The sequence below is a fragment of the Oncorhynchus mykiss genome, chromosome 6, assembly GCF_013265735.2.
Source record: "Oncorhynchus mykiss isolate Arlee chromosome 6, USDA_OmykA_1.1, whole genome shotgun sequence".
Lineage (NCBI taxonomy): Eukaryota > Metazoa > Chordata > Actinopteri > Salmoniformes > Salmonidae > Oncorhynchus > Oncorhynchus mykiss.
This window is the reverse complement of record NC_048570.1, coordinates 69,272,784-69,295,164: the sequence shown is the minus strand read 5'-3', so window position 1 is coordinate 69,295,164 and position 22,381 is coordinate 69,272,784. Positions and strand designations below refer to the sequence as shown.

Sequence of the window (22,381 nt, the reverse complement as noted above, 5' to 3'; positions counted from 1 at the left end):
AAACTAGGCTTCATAAACTAGGTTTTTACACATTTGTGCACCTGCAAAATACATATTGTTGTCTTGTAGGCTTACCGACTGACATGCTGTCTTTTAGCATTCTCCAGACAAGCCTGGTAGCTGAGCTGTAATTACAGGTTGACAGACTGGGGTCATCTCCATGGCCCTCTGCTATGTCCTGAGACAGGAGTGAACAGGTGAATTCTGCTTGTGTGAACAAGCTTTTCAGGAGGTCTGACTTTAAATAATATTCATCACACTATCTTGAAATATCTGTAAGAATTTATTTTTTTTAATGAAAAATGCTTGTTGCAGACGGCCGTCGTGCAATCTGATGTAAGATAATGGTGCCCGCCCCACATTCCCGCATGTAGCCGAGCAGTTCTCTGAGAGTCGCAGTGTGGAAAGTGTTGCAATTCAGACACAGCGACAAAAGGACATGGATTTGTTAACCATGTCTGCTATAAGAGCAATGTTGACCTACTTATATAGTTGTTGTGTTTTACTGTCTATAGTTTGTCTGTCTTTGTATATTCCACTTCATTTCTAGACTAGTCCTACAGTAGAGGGCACTATGTTGGGTCACGGGTCATGGTCACATGTAGGCCTATATGGACACACAGGTGACCAGTAATTAGGGATGTATAGGTATGGAGAGCATATGTTTCCTGCTCAAGTGTTAACCCTTTGTAACTATGATATGGCAGATGGCAATTACATCTGACAGTATGGAATTATTGCTGTTTTAATATTTGCTGCTAATAAATGGGCAAAAGACACAACTAAAAGATCCAGGACGGGAAAGCAGATATGTTTTGTACGTATTTATGAACATTTGCAATCCAGCCTGCGCTGGCTAGGCTACATCTGCCCGTTTCCTAATTTGATGATGGTCATTAAATGTTGTATGCATATTATGGAACATACGTTTGTAAAAACCATTTGTTGATCAATTGTTTTTCAACCCCATTTGTTTAATCGAAGTGTGTTTGTTATTCATTATTGACTCTTAGTGTCAAATAGCCTGCAATTTGAATTGTTCTACTTTATGGATTCACACACTAGACGGCGGCAAAGGACTGGAATTGTTTTGCTCATCTCCTTCCAGAAGGAGCGACTTCACCTAAATTCCAAACGGAAAACTTTGTAGCCTTTCTATCTCTGGAGTTGATGACGTGCCTAGCGGAACTAATGGACTCGAGGGGGGTAAGTAAATTGTGATCGTTTTGTCTAACTTTCTAATAGGATTTCCGTCATATTTCCATCATAAACCCAACTCACTGCAGTCATTTCAGATGTGCAATGAATTCAAGGAGCAAATTCTCGTTTGGACTTCCTAAAACTTTTTACGAAAATGTTGTATTTTTGTCTTTATTAATAGGCCTAGGCCTATTCACAGTAATAGTGAATGTATTTCTTCAAGGCCATGTGGCCTAAATCGTTAAATTGTGCCTGTAACCTACCTGCTCTGGGAGGTTTGTGGTGGATTCCATCCCATCCCATGCACTGTGGCGGGTGGAAACTGGTGGTGCGGCTTCCTTCCCAAAATTATTCCATACGGACACTCAAAGAATAGATTATGTCCTATTTTGCACACATGACAATGGTGTATGCATGAACTAAATCAATGAATGATGTATCCAATTTTACTCTATTTGTGGAAATTAATCTTGATCGGTCATATACTGTGTTTAATTTGGGGCGCGCGTAACGTTAGTGAGAACCGAGTGCAACATATAAAGTTTCCTTAGGCTTCAACCTACTGAAAATTGTAACGACATCAATTGTAAGGTAATATTTTATTTTTGCTTTAAACTGATGAGCCATTTTTTTTCTTAAGAAATCTCTCTCTCACACACACACACACACACGCACGCACATGTGGCCGGGTTACGGTGTTGTTGGCCTAATTTATCAACGTATAACAACTGACTCACACACATGTATGGAAATGGCGTGTCTCGACAATATGTCAACATATAATTGTTTATTATAAGGAGACATGTAATAATCCAAACAAATTTAAACACATTAAACATGTTATTATAATTTAATAATCATGTTAAAAATCTCAATAATTCTAGATCTCTGAAACTGTGCACTGCCATTTGTTAGAACACAACTTTAATTCTAAAGTTACATATTGAACAGTGTTGAAATGTATAGTTCACTTTCATTAATTTGTTAACCAACTGCAACAACAAAGCTACTTTAGGACTATACAAATCATTTTACGGTCTTGTCTGCACCAAACATTGAAAATATTGCATTTGACTTCTAAGAAAACAAGGACTGTTTGTGCAGTGAATCTAATTCCTAGGTTTAGTGTGTATTATATTGGCATATTAGAAAAAATATCTTATAGAATATCGATTGTAGTTTGTAAACTTTTTTAGAATATGAGAATATGCATTGGGGGAGAAATATAAAATATAAACGATCTATTAAAGATTAGGATTTTTGTGTCTCGACCATAATTTTGTTGATTTACTACTATCATTTCTGATATATTACAAAGCATCTGACACAAACAATTCGCAATCCTATATTACAATGCTGAAACAAATTTAAATAGGCCTAATATTTACAAAATTATCTTAATTGCCCAATTAAACGTATATGTTGCATTTTTCGATTACAAACATTATAGAGGTTATGCCTAGAGCATATCCCATTGACTTTACAGTATGATAACACGAGGAATAAAAAACATCAACTGAGCGCTAGATGTCGGTATAACCCAAGTCAGTTGGACCATTGTTCAAACCAATTCATGGATTTCTTATAGGCCCTATCCTCTTTTATCAGATTACGGTCAATCCATGGGTCAGTGACATAAAATTAAGATTAAAATAGCCCACGGTCAAAGCCTATACGCACCTCAGTATTGTTCGATGTCATCGATTTACGGATTGAAAAACCTACTATTTGGGACATATTTCAACAATTTGATCTGGAGATCCAGCAGGTTAATGTATGTGTGAATATAGGCTTTGGATTTTTAGGCTGACCTGGGTAACATCACTTCATATATTTTATTTAGATAATGCATTGTAAAATCGTTTATCTGACAATGGCTCGCACAATTGGTTAACAAGCTAGTAATACATCAGTCTATATAGACACGAGCACTTAATCTAACCTTAACTGACCCTCTCTACATGGAGAGACCGGACTCTCAAGGAAAGCACCACTTTGTTATAACAAAACCCAGGGTTTAGAGGTCAAGAACTGACCTGCTCTCTCCGCGTTAGTGACGTGTTCTGTCACTGCCTGAGCCATCAAGCCCTCAAAATCCCTCGTGACAATAGTCCATGACATTAGTCTATGATCGATTAATGAATATGATACACACATGGGCTAATAGACATGCATTTCACCCATTCGAAATTCCATATGTGTGTGAGATAAAGTGTGTGTGTGTCTGTGTGTGTGTGTGTGTGTGTGTGTGTATGTGTGTGTGTGTGTGTGTGTGTGATCTAATTGAGTAAATAGCCAAGTAAAGACAATCTGCTTCACACTAGTGTAACCATATGATTTTACCAAAAATAAAAACTACAATGCCTTCAGTAACATTTTTGTTTTTTTGCATTAGACAAAGGGCACAGTCAAGGCTGTCCAGTTAATATACCTACCGCAAGGAGCCTTTAAAAAAGAACGTACTGTACTGAAATTCCAAATACTGTACCACTTGGCAGTTGTTATGTACATATTGTTGTTTTATTCCTTTTGCTTATTTTCTAAATAACTGTAAGATGTAAATATTGTGTCGTTCCTGGAAGCTGTTGCCGTAGTGATAACCAAAAGATACCTGTGTTTATCTGTTTATGCCGTATTTCCATTGTCTCGTAAATAAATGTATTTCTATTTAAAACATGATGATCAGGATACTTTTCTTACAAGGTGCTCCATCACTGAGAGCTGTATAATCATGCCGTAGCTTTGTTTGGTCCACCATCCAAAATGGTACATACATGGTACATAAATGGTACATTTAAAAAAGTACACTTTTTACAGTATATCTGCATATTATTTTCTCTACTTCCCTGTCCGACTGGGGCCAAACGGAGAGAGGAGATCAGAGATAAGTTCACGAATTTCGTCTTCCAAGCCTGGGGAAAATTGTATACCCACAAACATAGTCCAAATAGCTTTTTGAGTTACTTTAAAATGTATTTGTTGGTTGTGATATTGCAAACTTAATCGAAACTTCAATCGGTTTGATAGTTTAGAGAAATTAGATCACGACATTTCATGAAGCATAAAAAATCGTTTACCTTCCATAAAGTATTTGTATTTTCTCTATTCTCATTGCCTATTGGCTACATACACTGCTGGACTGGATCTATTCTCATTGCCTATTGGATTAAAGTAGCCTACATACACTGCTGGACTGGATCTATTGTCATTGCCTATTGGATTAAAGTAGCCTACATACACTGCTGGACTGGATCTTTGTGGTGTAGAATATCTGCTTTCAAACATGAAACATGGAGAGTGCCAAGCACTGAAGGTAAAAAGGGGGATTAGCGAGAAGAAAATGCTCATGCTAAAAGTGTAAACTGCAGGTCTAAATAACTCAGCTGATAAATGAAGATATAGCAAGCTGCATTGATTACGTCTCATCACATAGCACGCACTAACCCATAGCCCACCTGGACAGTTTGCTAAAACGGTGGGAGAAAAAAAATGCCATAATAAAAAACTAGGATAATATAGCCAAATAAATATGATAAAGACATAGAAATTACATTAACAGACGTATTGTTAATGTATTATGAAAAGCTACACAGCATCTTTACTGAGCACATCTACCACAGAGCACATCTTAGACTGAGCACCAATAGTATCAAAGTACAGAACTACAAGGCAAAATCCAGTTTCAATAGATTCCCTCTCTCTCTCCTTCGGTGATAGGCCTATTCTAGCACCATATTTCATCCGAATTAGCTTAATTTAAATCTGCCACACCAAAACCCGAAGGTGGATTGTGCAATACTAGGCCTAGCTCAGTATGTCGTCATCCAATAACATTCATATAGAGTTAATGGGGGGAAATGCATCTAATAAACACATGTAATACTGTTGTAATAACATTGTCATAATGCTTGCTTCTATAAGGTGTTTTTAAGGGCTAAATGGTTTGGGTAAGAGGTGTTTAGCAATTTCTGTTACCTAATTTTGCATAAAGCACACACACACACACACACACACACACACACACACACAGAGAGAGAGGTATAAACCTGCGTAAAAGTCACCAAACGTACTTAAAGCCCATGCAAACAAATTGTAGCCTACCCGTTGCCCTAAATTTGGGGTAATCTTTCGATATTTTTCTTATATAGTGTAATAACCAGGCGGTAATATTATCTCAAGTAGCCTATAGCCTAAAAATGAATAGAAAAAGCGCTTACTCACATAATGGCATACGCGCAAAGCATGCTTAACTCACACGTGCATACTCACTCTTGTACCAGACACACACCCGCTCGCGCGCGCGCGCGCGCACACACACACACTCACTCACACACACACACACACACACGTCCCCTCTAGCCTGTCTGTGATTGGTCACTCGGCCGTTTGCTGCTGGAGTGACGTCACTGCAGAAGAGAACTGTCAGAGGAAGAAGCATTTAGAGAAAAAACTCTATGCTCTCAGGGTAGTGAGAGCAACCGCGGCACGGAGGAGCGCTACAATGGATAAACTAACGGGCCACGGGAGGACCGCGCTTTGATTTATAATCCGTAGAGAGATACCATCTCTTATGCCATTCACGAGAGACAAGTGAAATAATGGTTAAGGGATCTCACAACCTCGGAAATAAACCACCAATTCGACATGGATCGTTCCAAAACAGAGGTTTGAGCATCGACAGCGCCTTTTAGAAACCGTATGCCTCCGCCTGCTTCGAACGGCGAATTTGGGATGAGAAGCATTTATCGTTTTCTGTACAGACACATGTCCTCTCTTCATAGGTAAATAATCTGATTTCATTTCCTCGGTAAAACCTATTCTATATGCTAGCCATATGCTTCTCATCCTTTACCGGAACCCTTACTGTTGACTTCCACGCGGATACGCAGCCCTCCATTGGATGGCAAAAGAACCAGGACAAATTTCCTCGCATTGAAAAGTAAGGATTCCTTATTCAATAGACGTCGATGTGAGTTTATTCCAGGCTTAATAACATACCGCTAGCTGCAGACACTCATCTTTGTTAATCATATCGCAGCCATCAATTCTGACCATCTATTATATATATATACAGTGTTAAGGAGTTTGAATTGATCTAGTCTACATAAAGTTGTGTAATTATGGGACAAATTCACCTGCGTTTGATCTGATCAACTGTAGCCCAGGCCTATATAGTCGAAAGAGCGGATAGATCTACATCGCCCTGTATAGCCTCTATGACATGTATAGGCCTATTTGTGAAATAAACGCAGTTCTTTTGGTCGTGCAGATACTGCTAGGGGTTTAATTTATATGGTATATTGGTTATATTATGTTCTACATTCATTTAGTAAGATAGTCGGTGTGATGAAATTGAGCAGTTTCAAATGTAGCCTATAGCCCGGTAACCTAACTGCTTTGTAGGAATATCCTCATCCATACATTAGGATGTGTAATGTCACCCACACCTTTTCACATACAAAGAAATGTACATAGAATATGCAATTATTTTGGCTATTCTCTAAAATAGCAATACAGTGGTATACATTTCTGTAAATCTTTTCATTGTTACATTATATTAATAACAAATAACATTGCGTTGTGTTAAATTATTGATGTGTTAAATCATAATGATTTGGAAATGGCTTACAAGCACACTATTATTCGTGACTTTTTCAATTAAAAGCTATGACGTCAGACGCACTGATAAAGGGAGACGTGGGTTCATCACGAGGTTAGTCTGTCTTTAAACATGTGCAGAAGGCTCATTATAGATAGACTAGCTACAATACTAAAGCCGGTAAAATAATGATGGTCTACAGGCCTACACGCTTTCATCTTGATGACATGATTTAGCTAGTTTTTTTTTGCACTCTCTTGTGAGAAATTAATGAATTAGTGAATGAAGAGCCTACATGTGTGTTATTGTGGGTGTCCTCTATGATCTTTTGAAATAGATACATTTTTCCAGGAGGGGAAAGAAACTAAAATATATCCAGATATAAATAGCCTATAGACTAAGGATTCCAATAATAATATGACATTAATAATAATACAAATAATTTCATTATAGTGATCACATAGTGCCATGCAGTCCTTACCATAATAGACACAGGCTATTTTTCTGGAAAAGTCACTAAGCCTATAATATACTGCCTGCAAATACGATGTCAATCGATGCAATTAAATCGCCTGTGATATGTTTTTACATTAATTGATCCTCATTATTGTCACAAGATATGTAGTGGGAGTGGAATGTTAAGTGGTGAAGATGGTGATGTTGTATGGGAGCAGAGCTATAGGTCTGTAAATAGAACATTTCAATGTTAGCCAAGTCCTCCACTGGTTGAGAGTCTATTGATCGATTTACTCTAAAGTGATTTAGGATTTAATATGACGATGATTTAAGTTATGCAGAATAGAAGGATCTTTCACAAAAGGCGGGAAGCTGGTTGCACGTCCAGGCCAGGCTTGTAGCCCTGTAGGCCTATATGCTAGCGATGTCATCATGCATGGGTCTATATCAGCGAGAGTAGTTAGAGATGGAGACAGATTAAAACCTTTCACAGAGTCTTATTCATCGACCCCATGGCCTGCACATCAACTAATAATAGGATATATTTATATTGATGTCTATTGATGTAGGCCTATTTGTTATTATTATTATCTTATTTTGGGAAGGGGGCAGATTTATGGATACAAATTGGTAGTAGCAATATCAATATTAGGCTAGTTATTGCATTAACAAAATGTTTATTTTTCATGTTAGGTGGAACCCATACGATACTCTGGCAGTATGTACGAGGAGGAGTCGGTTGCTATCTTTGGTTATCTAGCTGTATGAGTGTTACTCGGCCGTCATAAAGCTAGCTAACCGAATGTAGGAATGTCCTCCAAACCTGCGACTCGGACAGGAATAAATGGTGTCTAGGAGTAAAGACACAAAATAACATAATTGATATGCAATTACAGGCCAATACCTCATTGCCTTTCCGGTAAGTTATAACAATTTTCCCTAATCATTTATTATAAACATCTGTTGAAACACTTCTGAATTCCTCAAAACCTGATACAACCCGAAATGAATGCTTTTTCTTATTTCATTTAGAGAATATATTCTCTAAATATAAGTAGGGTAATCTTTATAGCATGCCTTTAAATGATAAATCAACATTTTCCACAATGGATTCAAAATCATGTTGTGAATTGAAGTGTATATTTGTCCCACTTTTGTTTAGTATGCTTAGAGCAAGAATACTCTTTATACATTTATTTATTCCATCACGCAAGGCATCTAGAGTGATTTTGCCGAAAACATATTCTAAAAGGAAAAATACTTAATAAAAAGCCTTTATTCCGGTCAGAGGAATAGATAACTTTATCCAGTCATATGAGTGAACTGTAACAATTGATATTCGGGCATGAATATGAATAAAGCTTTGTCGCATCAAAGTATCCGTAGTTGACCAGTATTCCTTATAGTTCTCACTGCATAAATCAGGTTTACGCACACGCAAACACATATTGAATTAAGGTTTAATCAGATGGATTAAGATTTGTGACTCATATTGATATCATTCTTGTCTCAGGTGGAAACGTTTTGATTTCCCAGAATATGGCCGATATTAGCCTTTATGACGTATTTAGGCATACTATAGGCCAACGCCTATAAAAAAGACGGTCCTGATTAAGATGAGCTATGTCAGTCGATATTTCAGTCGATATTAAGTCAAGCGATCCATGTCATTACATAAACGCATACTTTCAGTTGTGTTCTCACATAGAGTTGTGTTGTCTAGAAAGGAAGAACACTTAAGATATTCATGGTTTTTCTAGATTTAAATGCATTATACCTCCCATGTGAGTCTCACAATACCTTTACGCATTGTGCGCACACCTAATCGGCACAAATTATTCAAGTGTCTCAATTTGGACTTTCTGCCTGGCCCTTCACGGTGCTATAGCTATCCCTCAAAAGGCAACTTCTATAGCTTCTCTTGGAGAACCAAATCCGGGGATGCATTTTCATTCAACCAACAACTCCTCTCAGAACCTACAGTGGCGCTCAATGGCTGGAGCGCGCTCCTGGCTAATTGGTTTGATTCAGTAAAGGAGGCTGGCTATACGCTGGATTTGTGAAACGTCCGAGCGAGCTTTTCCCACGACTGGCCGGATCTCTCCATTCTAGTGTGTCACCAGACAATTTAGAATTTCCACTGGTCAACCCAGTGACATAGGGCCTACCAGTCGCTACTCTGATAATATCGTCCTTAACCAAAACTGCGTCCTCTTGATGTCTATTGTGAGCTTTACATTATCCAAGTGTAGGCCGATATCCTCCTCAGGTCTTTTAATACTGAGAGTAGGCTAGTTGTTGACTACTACTATTAACTCACTTGATTTGAACATTTCGTATTCTGATCAATCTCAATTTATGCTTAAAATATCCATCTATTATTATTTATTGTTACTTCACCTTTATTCACTAACTGCATTCTGATTGTACCTCTACTATCCTCAAAACAAAAGCCTTGTGTCGACCTCCTCCAACCTGCCTATCTGAATCTCCTCATCAATAACTGTAATGCAGGCTCTGATCCATACAAGTCCCAACAAAGAAGAATGGAGACATTATCTAATTCAACCACACCTATCTCACCACTCTATTCTTCTCTAGGCCTAATCCATATAAACGTGTCCTTTGCCTGTTGTAGAAGAACCCTTGGCATGACTATTCTATTACCCGACAATGATCAAATTAATTGTTGCTGAATGTTAGTGATGAGAATTCAAGCATATTGTTTTAATGGATACGTTTAGTTTTATTTTTTTTGAACTATTGCATTAGATTGTATTTGTAAATGTCTTTGTTATTGTCAAAGGTTGATCCAGTGCCCTTGTCACTGCAGTGGCTGCCTGAGATACACCCACAAACTCTGCAGTATGAACAGCACAAACTGTCTACTAAATGGTAAGTAAGGTATACAGTACATGTGCATATTATATGGTAGAGTAACAGCTAATGGCAGATATAGAGAGGCATGATGAGAGGAGAGAATATGAGAGAGAGGTTGAAAACAGAACATGAACATGAACCAATCGGGGTGTGAATGACAGGTGCTAGGATGCAGCTCCGTGCCTCTTGGCTTCAGGTTTCTCTATGCCTCCATGGGAGCCTTGGTGGAGATGAAGATGTGTAAAAGCTCCAGTATGTTTCTGGTTTGTGCTGGTGGCAGCATGACCCAGATCTGAGCTGGCTCCCTGTAGTCGTCAGGTTCTGACTCTGCTGCCTTCAGCTTTGTACTACAGAAAGGAGGAAAGAGCAGAGGAGGAGTAAAGGAGGAAAAACGCTGAAACTTCAGCATCTGCTTCAGCCACTTCTTTCCTCTGAATCCATTCTGTTTACAAAGAGGCTGTCTGCCTGTTTCATCTCATCTGGGTTTTGTTTTCCGACCCGCCACCCACCCACCACCCACGTTCCTCACTGATCTTCAAAAATGCATTCTCCCTGAAGATGGAGGAACTATAGTCTCCATCTCCCACTCCCTCTCTCATTCTCTGCTTTTATAGGCTAATAATAGAATAACCTCCTTTATGGACTCTAAATTCATTTGACCTGACACAGTAGCAAGCAGATTGCTATTCTGAGTACATTTTACAGCCTGAAACTATATTTCCTCCTTTTATTCATGAAGGCATAGATTAGAACGCTAAAATAGAAATTAGTATTATGAGTTTCTTTTACATCAATTTAATCATTAATCTTTTTGTGAAATAAATAACTAATGATGAACAAGTACACTCTTTACATTAGACCATCTGCTAAACGGAACAACGCACCACAACAAAGAATTTTGTGCTGGCAAGATGTAGGGTGGCTGGCGGGTAATGTTTTTTTCTCCCCGGCATCTAACCACTCTCTGACGAGCTGGCAACCCCTTTAATTAATTAACGATGTTGAGAGCGGCTCGTTCTCTATTGTCTCTAATGCACTGACCCCCTCCCACGGTCTGAAACGACAGCAGGCTCACATACACACTAAAGCAACATTGCAGCCACTATGGGTAGCACAAAGCCAGTACAATATATGCCATACAGTCTACTGTACACCATTGCTTGTGTCAAATAACCAGACAGTTTTAATTCTGCACTCTATTAAGATTACTATCAAAAGCTTCACCCAGAGTCTAGTACCTTGTAGTGGTGTGACTGTCGGATACAAAGGAATTACAGTTATTCTGTCCTTTTATTTCCCTAAAGACAGATTATGTGGTAGTTGCCATGGCAGTGGTAAAAGGGGGTCTGTTTTGTGCTTTATTTCCTCCACAGTGACTGCCAGCCATTCACACCATGTCTGGATTGAGCAAGGGGAAAGTGGCACAGTCGTCACAAAAAAACAGAAAGCAGGAGGGGAAGAAAAAGGCCAACCCCCTTGTCCCTCTTCCCTTAAATCTCCATCACCGGAAGCCTTTGGTGCCATCTGTGACCCTGGAGAAAAGGACGGGCGAGATGCCTCCACCCTGTGCCAACGGGGACAAAGGAGCTGCCAGTTAGAGCGGCCCCCCTCGCAGGCAGCCAGAGGACTCTGTGTGACTGACTGGGGCTGAGCTACGGAAGCCATCTTGATGGAGAGTCTTGCTGCTGCTCCTAAAATGGCTGTGTTGGCATGAGGTAGGGCTGGCAGGACCATTATTTCTATCAGGCTTTTATCCATCACTCCCCTCATCAGTAGGCTAGCCTCTGTCAGCTCTCTTATCTTACCCTCTCCAGTCTGAACTGGCTAACGAGTGTGGCAGGGTTTAGGAGATATTAGATAAATTAACGCTTGTAGGCTAGAGAAAAAGCAGCCCCATCCATTACTGTTTAGATGTTAACGAGGCATTGCATTAACAAACTGACAATAGCCTTGTATGATTTTTTGATTGTAATGTGCATTCATCACACATTGCGACAGACAATCAGTTTTTTTAAACAATACACCACATTAAATACACATTTCTATATGAATAAATATTAATCTCTTAACTAATCCTAATTTTGAACATGTATCTTTCTCTCACACACACGCACATTCACACGGCACACACACACAATCCTTGCACTCTCAGGTTACATAAATCTGGTCATGTGAGATGATGATGATGCCCTTGTGGCCTTCAGCCACAGAGCAGAACTAGCACACTCTTTAGTCATGACACCTTCAATCAGTCTCAAACCTACAATCAACCCTCACGTCTCAAACCGCTGTTTGTCTCATACATACAACTTACATATGTGTCTCACATCTAAACCCACTGTTTTCTAATACTTAGCCTACAACTTCTCTCACTCATGATACGTCTATCGTGTATGCATTCATGCCTCATACTATAATGTGTCTCCTACCTACATACATCTTCTATGTTTCACAACTATTGTCCATAATATGCACATTCATATGCACCCTGCCACATGTCTTAGAGCTACATTTATTCCTGTATATACTGTCATTTCAAAGATGTGGATATTGCTTACGTTGCACATGGAATTACAAAATACAAGGCCTTTTTCATTTTCCATCATTGTACCTCATTGTTTACTTCCACTCTTGGTCACTTTGGCTATTTGATATTAAGCTATAAACTATTCAAAAAGGGCAAATGTGCACAGGGGGTGACTCATTTAGCCCAAATTAGTTTCAGTCATTTCAGATGTTGTCTTTATGTATAACAGAGATTAACTACAATTGATATATCCTTATTATCAGCACTTTTTATTTTCATCTGTCATGAAAAATGTGCATATTCACAAAATAAGACAACAGCAACTATGGTTGTATCTGTGTGTTTATCATAGAGAGGGAAACACGATTTACAGTACTGTAGGCTAGGCCTATGTGTCAGTCATGTTGGATGGTGTACTGTACAACATGTTCTGTTTATATTATCATCTGGGTTATGGTGAAGAGTATAATTGGAGTATGATTTTTCATTGCTTTAAATTATCAGTCAATGTAACATGGCAAATGTATTTCTACAGAAAATATTTATATACATTATAGATGTTTCTATAATAGTTTGAGAGGACATAGGTATTGAAGAAGACCTTTTAGGCTCCTTGATTTGAACTAAAAATATGTCTCTTGGTCACAGTACAGGATGAAATGATTATAATGATCAGAGCAGGTCATTGCTTTCACTGCACATACTGCTGTTGCTATGCAATTTAGAAATTACACGTTGAGACAATTAGCTGGACAATTATGTTAACAAGCTAGGAATATGAATATGGCATGATAAATGGAAAAAAGGTAGGCTAATGTAGGTTATGTGGTTGATATAACGTTAGTATAAAACGGAATTTCACAGTCTAATATTACAGAGACTGCATGGCAATATCAAATGTATTTAATCTCACAATGTACTGAAAATATTTTATATCGAAAATAAATAATCATATTATCCTGAACAAGAAATTATTCGCATACTCACTGAAGGTAGGACCTTGTCTGCCTATTTAGAAACCGATGTCCAACACAAACCGGATGCAAATCACGACCTTGAGATAGGATCATATGTTGCAATAGAAAACCCACAAATAAACGCAAATATGTATAAAACGGCTTTACATACGGCCTACTTCATCCATCACTATTAAAGACCACATATTTGTAAGGAAGAAAACACCAAAATATAGCCTGTTACTGAATCATTGGCTTTACAGAGATGACAAATAAAGGAAACAATGATGCAACTGCAGCCGTTAATGAAGAGCACCAGACAAGCTCTGCATATTAACATAATTGCATAGAAACGAGGAGAGAAAGCAGAGCCGTCTTTAAAGGCACAGCAGCACATTAGAGTCGCGCGCTGCAGCCTTGTATGCACGTGGGGTTTAGCTGCACGAGACATGCGACAGCAAAGTGGAAAATGTGGGATTAATTTTTGCCAAATGTAAAAATATCCAGTTTAACCGAATATCCCCTAAATCCTGAAGTCCCTTTACTGTAACTAATGAAATGTAAAAGCCAGTGTAGATCATCCCTTACAGTAGGGTATCTTTTTATGAAACCTTTATGGCAGCCAAACAAAACCACACCAGATACAAAGAGAGAGTGACTTATAATACATACAGCCTAATGCCTCCTATATTGTAAATATAATGTCAATTGTTAAATTATGATTTCATTTAATTACAAAAAACAGGCCTATAGACACATTCCACCTGACATCATATGGTATATTATGTTTCTATGAGATTTTGATTAAGGGATAATACCCCACTAAATCATGTAGGGAAATAGCATTCATTTGGAGAAACATTTATTTGTATTCCAAAAAATGTATGCTTAATTGTTTGCACAAACAAAAATAAAATCACAATGCTTGTTGAGTGATTATACATCTTACATGAATTGGATGAAAGATCTACGCTAGCCTAGCCTACCCATACTTGCATATATTCATCATCATGTACAGTACATGGGATGATAAATGAATAACCACGATGTATTTTAGTACTATCAAAGATTACTGTAGCTTTAACATAACAAAGAAAAAAATGTGCCTTTAACATGATGAAGGAAATCCGCTATGCCTTTAATACAACAAAGGGTAACTGTGCCTTTAATGCCCAAGCAAGCTTTAATTAGACTAGCAGTCTCTCCATAGGGGGGAGGGGCCTCCTCATACCTGATTTGCATATTTTCAAGGCCTCCATCTCAGATGTGTCACTGCGTAGAATACAGGGATGGGCAGACATAAAAAAGCTTAATGGATGAAGCAAAGGACTAGCTCTACACACAATGTGTAAATTAAACCTACGATCAATTGTAGGGAATCTTATAATTAATAGCACTTGATGTAAATATGATGATGTGTGTGTGTGTGTGTGTGTGTGTGTGTGTGTGTGTGTGTGTGTGTGTGTGTGTGTGTGTGTGTGTGTGTGTGTGTGTGTGTGTGTGTGTGTGTGTGTGTGTGTGTGCGTGCGTCCAAGGTAAATGCCTATGACATTGAATATGCTTTGTTAAGTCTATTCCTGTGTTGAAATGCTATCACATCTGCCTTGTATTAATTAATGAATCATTTCCACTATGTGGATTAGGTGCCATAGCAACTATTCTACGCAGAGCACAGATGTGAGTCATTTTGCATTCATGTGAGAGAAAGTTCTTACAGTGATCCTTTTCCACCATATATCTGTCATAACATTCTCATTTACTGTATATTCTACTTTCAACACATGAACGCAGATAAAAAGTCTGTTCCGTTTCAGACTGACTGTGGGACTAAAATAGACGTATTTTGATCCTGATGCTTCATGTCCCATTTACTCAGAGACCGTGGGCTTGTATTTGGATGATTCTTACTACTAATTGGGGGGTGATATAGAGAATGCTCTGTCTATAATCCTCCTGGTTGACAGGTTTAAAGGTTATGAAATCTGTAAACATGACTGATCTCTTTGTTTTCATTGGGTGGATTGATTTCATATGGCCTAGTTCCCAGTTAATGAAGAAGACTATTGCTGTTACAGAGGTCTACGTGCATATCTCCCCATTGTCTTCAACCCTGATTGTTAACGCTGGACACAGTGAATTATTTGGTGGTGATGTGGTGGGAGCCAGTTGTACGGTATGTAATCAGTGGTTTGTCAGTGAATGCAGTAGCATTGCAATCTAATTCAGCACCTAGGACAGCATCAGATCAAGGCAGATGTTTTTACTGTAATGGCTGGTGATGTTGCATTCTGCATGCACATGTGCCGAGTCGATGCACGTTTTAATTAGACATTGGCTGTGTGAACCAAAACACGTTGATTTGAACAACTAGCTCTCACAGTCTCACGTCAGAATTAGACTTTCATCCATGTTTCTCAAATGTCAAATTTCAAAGTTATTCCAAACGTCAAATTTCAAAGTGTTTAAGCTTAAGTTTAGGCATTAACTCCAAAATCTTAAGGTTAGGCATTAACTCAGAATGGTTAAGGTAAGGTTTAAGGTTTGGGATCGGTTTAAAACAAAAATCTCAAAAACAACTTTCTATCGCTGGATTAGAACATGCAACATTAAGCCCATCCGCCATCCCCTTCCACAACGGCCTAGCAAACCCAAACCTACTTGATGGTAAAAGCACTCAGTGTTGCCCCTGGTGGCCGGTTTCCACATCATCTCCCGATGTCCTCAGACATGGATGGACGTCTAATATTGACTTGTGTCACAGGTGAACTGGCTGGATTTAAATGTGTTCTATAAGAGCATGGGACAATGCTATCTTTCCGCAATGTGATTAATGTCACATTGTAGGGTGCCCATAGACACGGAAGTCTGAAATGCACACGTGAACAGAAAGACACACACACACACACACACACACACACACACATACACACACATACACACACACACACACACACACATACAAAATAACCATACAGATTCCTGTTAAATGTTACTTTTAGCCCCTGGCACAAGGGAGAGCAGAGAGCAACAGTGAGCTGGGATCTCTGAGCCCAGGCTGCAGGGCTGCAGGTCGGTGTAATGCACTGTGTACTGCAGCTGTCTGTCTGTAGCTAGTCTGCCTGTTGGTAAACAGTAGATGGATACCACATTATCATTCTGCTCCTGGCTCCCCTCCACAATGACTGCTTTGTGAGGAGAGCTCTTGACGGAGGTCCACCACCCCTCTTTCCCACCATTGTGTGGGTGGGTGCTGCAGGAGACACAGGGGGTAATGGGGTGGGAAAGACGCTCCATACCAGACACTGCCAGATGCCTGCATTAGTGCCAAAACCATGAGAGTGCCCCCTGGAAAAGCAGCCCCTCTCCCCCCGTTTTTCTATGTATTTATGTCTGTGTGTGTTAGTGAATGTGTCTCAGTGTGTGTGTGTGTGTGTGTGTGTGTGTGTGTGTGTGTGTGTGTGTGTGTGTGTGTGTGCGTGTGTGTGTTTGCACAAATTATCAAATTAGTTTAAAGCCCTAAATTAGCTGTTTTTGAAATTATGCTGCGCTCTTAAAATAATAACTTAAAGGATAATCAGATGCATGTGTTAAAAACATAATACATAGTTACCATGTTGGAAAACCTAAACGTATCTTAACTCACTGAGTACGCTGGGGGTTACTGCCCCTCATAAAAGCTTCAACTACCTGGTGTCTAAAACAGCCAGCATATTAATGGTTGTTTATGGGAGAACAATTTTCAATAATTCCCAGACGTAATGTCTTTACAGAATCTTAGGATTTAAAAAAAGCATAATTTGTTAGATTTTCCAATAAGTATGGATTAACAAATTGGCATTGAGTATGTCGTGTTACATTTCAGCTGGGTGGCAGACTGTATTCTTGATTCCCCTTCTACCACAGACAGGCTATTAATTAAACGGCAATCACAATATATTACCCTGTAAAAGGAGGCAGGCAGAGGGAAAATGAGAGAGAAAGGAGGGAGCGAAGTTGTTGTTTTTACCAAGGGGCAGACAACAATATTTCACAGCAAAGCATACAGACAATGAAGAAAGTAGGTGATAATGTATGCAGGAACTAAGAATGTGAGAGGGATAGCACAGAAGAGCTCACATAAATATCCTGTTTTAAACAGTTGTAATGAGAGAGAAATTATGTTTGAGCGTTAACAGGTTTATCCATTCAGAATGTAAGGTGGTGGGGAGTGTGTGCGTGTTGGGAAAGTGTGTGTGTGCGTGTGCATGTGTGTATTTATGCATAGTATATGTGTGTTTTTATGCACTTATTAACACGTCTGTGTGTTTATATGTGTGTGTGGACAGTCAGTGTGTGTGTTGGGGGAGGGACTGTACTGTCTGCCTCTGTGTGTCTGTCTGTGTTTCCATGTGGCAGAGGCTGCAGCTGGCATATTAATAGACAGGGTGAACAGGGGTCTGGGAGCTGTCTGGAACCACCTTGTATTATCCCACTAAGGAGCTCAATCTGAATCAAATGCAAGATACCGATCATACTTGGGTTATGACTATAAAATGAGTTCTTTCTTTTCAGAGTGTTACCTTAGCTCTATTCTGCCATTTCTCATGAGGTCAAGTGGGCTGTTAGAGAATGGGTTAACAATAAGAATAGAATGATGGCTGTGAATGCTTCTGTTACACCTCCACTGAACTGTGGTTCCCACATCCCGCATTGTACTGTGACAGACTGTTGCTGAAGCCTTGTGGATTTTATCAAGATCCCCCTGCTAAACACAACCAATGTATCAAGACATTTTTTCACCATGATCCAGGCAGAATTAACAATTGACTGGTGGGTTCAGACAAACACAATTAAATTGCATAGTAATCTTCCATCACATTCAATGTTATAACCTGTCAATAAAAGGGACTAAATCACACACCCTGCTCTGAGCTTTGTCTAGAGATTGTATGTTTTACGCTCCCTCTCCTCTCCTCTCCCCCTGTGAGGATACCTCAGCTGCGATCTCGTCTTAATCTGGGGATAAATGCGATTATCCCACCAAGAGTTGTTCTCAGCTTTGTAACGGCGACAGGGGACCTTTCACATCTCTTTTCTTCCCACGGCCCAGTAGCCATAAACAGCCTGGACCCCCAGACATGGGCCTGCCTCAGCTTACAGGCATTAGTCTGGAGACAACGTCAATAACAGCCCTAGCTAAAGGCTATGGTGTATTCACCAAATAAGGGCAACCAATTGGTCAACCAAACAAGTTTTAATGACCACTTCAACAGGCATGTTGTATCCATTTATTGTGGAATCATTTAGAAAATGTTAAGGAAATGTATCACTAGATAGTCTGCACCTCCATTGTACTGCTTGTATCTCTCTATCTTTCCATCACTCACACGACCTGTGAACATTTCAGGCTGTCTGTCAAGTTCAAGTTCACAGCGGTGGGAATGTCTAGACTCTGATTCACATTCAGTACTTCTTCATCTACTTTTGTCAACTCCCCCTCCCATCCTCTCCCCTCATGGTCATGTCCAAGGCAGGCTGGGGGAGCCCAGTGTTCTGTGGTGTTTCCGTGGCGTTGCTATGACAGAGGGGCTGCGGCGTTGTTATGGTAGCAGGCCTGGCGGGCCCAGCTATGTGCTGGTGAAAGGGACAGCCTGTCAGAAAGTGTGTGAGAAGTCCCTTAGGTCCCCCTTACAGCTGGGCAAAGGCACCCTGTCCCCCCACTCTGGTCCCCTCTTGTCCCCCTCCCGTCCCCCTCCTGTCCCCTAGCACACAGCTCAGAGCCTGGGAACACAGAAACACAGAGAACATTTTATATTCATCAGACTCCCCTCTCCCCCTCCCTCCATCACTCACTCCTTACCTCCCTGTCTCCTTCACTCTCCCTCCATCTTTCTCCCATCCTGTCTCTCCTATGCATCCCTCTCTCCCTCCCTCTCTGGGACAGTAGAAGCAGGACCCTCTCATCTGTCTGCCTCTTCCTACCCTACTAACTGGGAGCTCATGCAGTCAGGTTGGAGCTTTCAAATGGACTGGAATGGCGCTAAAGACTTTGAGTGAGAACACTGGGGGCTATGTGTATTTGTACATTTTAAATGAACCTGAGTGTGTGTGTGTGTGTGTTTTGTTGAGGTCTCATTCAGGACTGAAGACGAGTATTGAGTATAAAAGGCTGATGATTTGCATAAGCTGCATGCTGTCTGAGGGTTTGGCGGGGGGGGGGGGGGGGGCACAGAGAAAAAAATATATGAGAGAACATAAAAAAGAAAGAGGGTGAGATCCCCGCATTGTGGAGGCAGAGAAAAAAAGAGGGGGCTTGAATAAGGGAGAGGGTGAAAATTGACAGAGAAAGGGTCTGGCCAAGTCCCCCGGTGGGATTAAATTGTCCAGGAACTCTCTCTCTATATATAATTTGGTGAAATTGGTAATGGTGCGGGTAGACTGCCCCGTGTATATTCAAAACTTGATGAGAGGCTGCTAGATTTGTCTTAGTTGTTAAGTTGATGACAGTTAAGGATGAAGCAATAAACACAGTTATCAGAAAACTTTAATATCCCACATGAATTCACAATGATTCTTTGTATTGGTAAAATCTGTCACTTTTCTGCTTCTATCCACTCTGGAATTGCTTTGCACATACTGTAACACAATTGTCCTTATTATTCATAACATTTCTATTGGCGTACTCCAAGTACCGAAACTGGTGTTAATGTGTTTTGAATAACCCAGTAGAAATAGATGGAAGACTGTATTTATTTTTTAACCAATCATTCACTGACTGACACATTCTCTGCTTCCAAACTAGATTCCATCAAGCGTCAAGCCCAAGATCATTGTCATCACTCCATCTTACTGTGACCTAAAACAATACTAGTCACTGTTTACAGTTAGCCAATCCGCTGTGTTCTGGGTTCCTGTGTTAAGCAATGTGACATGGGTGACTTACATGTTGTTTCTGATCTCTGTGTCTCCAGGTCCTGCAGGTGTTGACAACCTCTAGGGGAAGACTCTTCCATCAGCCCTGAGCCCTGAGCCCTGGGCCTTGAACCCTGAGCCCTGGGCCCTTCCTCATTGGCATCCTCTCCAGTCAAACACTGAGAAATGAGGGCACTGAAGAATCCCCCCTAAAGTTAACAGACAATGCTTGTAGAAATTTACTGTAAGGACAATGTTTGGAGATATTTACTATAGGACAATGTTTGGCGATATTTACTGTAAGGACAATGTATGGAGATATTTACTGTAAGGACAATGTTTGGCGATATTTATTGTAAGGACAATGTTTGGAGATATTTACTGTAGGACAATGTTTGGAGATATTTATTGTAAGGACAATGTTTGGAGAGATTTACTGTAAGGACAATGTTTGGAGATATTTACTGTAAGGACAATGTTTGGAGATATTTACTGTAAGGACAATGTATGGAGATATTTACTGTAAGGACAATGTTTGGAGATATTTACTGTAAGGACAATGTTTGGAGATATTTACTCTAAGGACAATGTTTGGAGATATTTACTGTAAGGACAATGTTTGGAGATATTTACTGTAAGGACAATGTATGGAGATATTTACTGTAAGGACAATGTTTGGAGATATTTACTGTAAGGACAATGTTTGGAGATATTTACTCTAAGGACAATGTTTGGAGATATTTACTGTAAGGACAATGTTTGGAGATATTTACTCTAAGGACAATGTTTGGAGATATTTACTGTAAGGACAATGTTTGGAGAAATGTACTGTAAGGACAATGTTTGGAGAAATGTACTGTAAGGACAATGGACAACAGAGGACAACAGATTATCTGATGATATATTGCACGGCTGAGAGTGTATAGTTTCAACATAACTTTTAACATTACAGCAGAATGTAAGACAATGTGTGTATGATGTGAAATCAAAAGGGATGAGATCAACATGTGTGTGCGTGTGTGTGAGTGTGCGTGTGTGTGGGGGGGGGGGGGGGGGGGGGGGGGGGGGGGTTGGTCCCTACTGTACTCTTTAGAGTACTCTGGAGTGTACTGGGCTTCAGAGAAGCACTACAGTGCCCTAATGTGTGGGCTGTTTACAAGAGAAGCTCTCTGGATGTCTATCCTCTGTCATGTGCAATTAGTTACTTTATGAATAGAACTGACTACTCTATGCAAATAAATGTGAATGACTCACCCTCTGGCTGTATTGCAAATGTTGTTTAATGTTTGACTGTCACAGTGAAAAGAAAGACATTGTTTGGTGAAGATTCCATCCATTTACTGTATATCCATCAAATGCTGCATTTTTCCTATTACAAATATTATCTGCATGTGTTCATAGTGATCAGGGAATGTTCTACATGAAATGTGTTAGATACAGTATTGAAGCAGTCACATTAATAGCCGTCTCATTGCCTGATTTTTATTATTATCCTTATTCAGAGAGATAGACAGTTTTGAACATACCTGCAATAAAGAAAGGGACACATACTTGTACACAAACGTCTTACAAAACATGTTGTTGTAATTGAGTTCTGACTTGTCATGACTTCTGTGCTGTTTGAATTGAATGTGTATACAGAATAAATAATACAACAGATGTCTAAAATATTCTAGTGTTTTTTTGATTGGAAATACAGAAATGATTGATATTGAAGTTTATATGTCTGCATTTAGACAGACAGCCCAATTCTGATTTTTTTTTAGACATCGAATCTTTTCACATCAGATCTTTTTCAGAGATTATCTGATTGGCCAAAAGACTAATAAGTGAAAAACAGATCAGAATTGGGCTGCCTGTCTAAACGCAGCC

At 39.6% G+C, this 22,381-nt stretch overlaps 2 long non-coding RNA genes across 3 annotated transcripts; one reads left to right on the top strand and one right to left on the bottom strand.

Annotated features, from left to right (window-relative positions):
* Positions 1 to 1,970: 1,970 nt before the first annotated feature.
* Positions 1,971 to 14,980, bottom strand: LOC118964925. Its single transcript, XR_005052224.1, has 2 exons — positions 13,650 to 14,980; positions 1,971 to 10,482 (listed from the first exon to the last, which is right to left on the bottom strand). It is a non-coding gene; the product is annotated as an uncharacterized LOC118964925 (long non-coding RNA).
* LOC110526462 lies at positions 6,003 to 22,177 on the top strand. 2 transcript variants are annotated; one of them, XR_002473959.2, is made up of 5 exons: positions 6,003 to 6,139; positions 7,949 to 8,174; positions 10,062 to 10,150; positions 11,509 to 11,850; positions 20,569 to 22,177. It is a non-coding gene; the product is annotated as an uncharacterized LOC110526462 (long non-coding RNA). The 2 variants fall into 2 exon arrangements; XR_002473958.2 differs by having other exon boundaries at positions 7,949 to 10,150.
* The last annotated feature ends 204 nt before the right edge of the window (positions 22,178 to 22,381 follow it).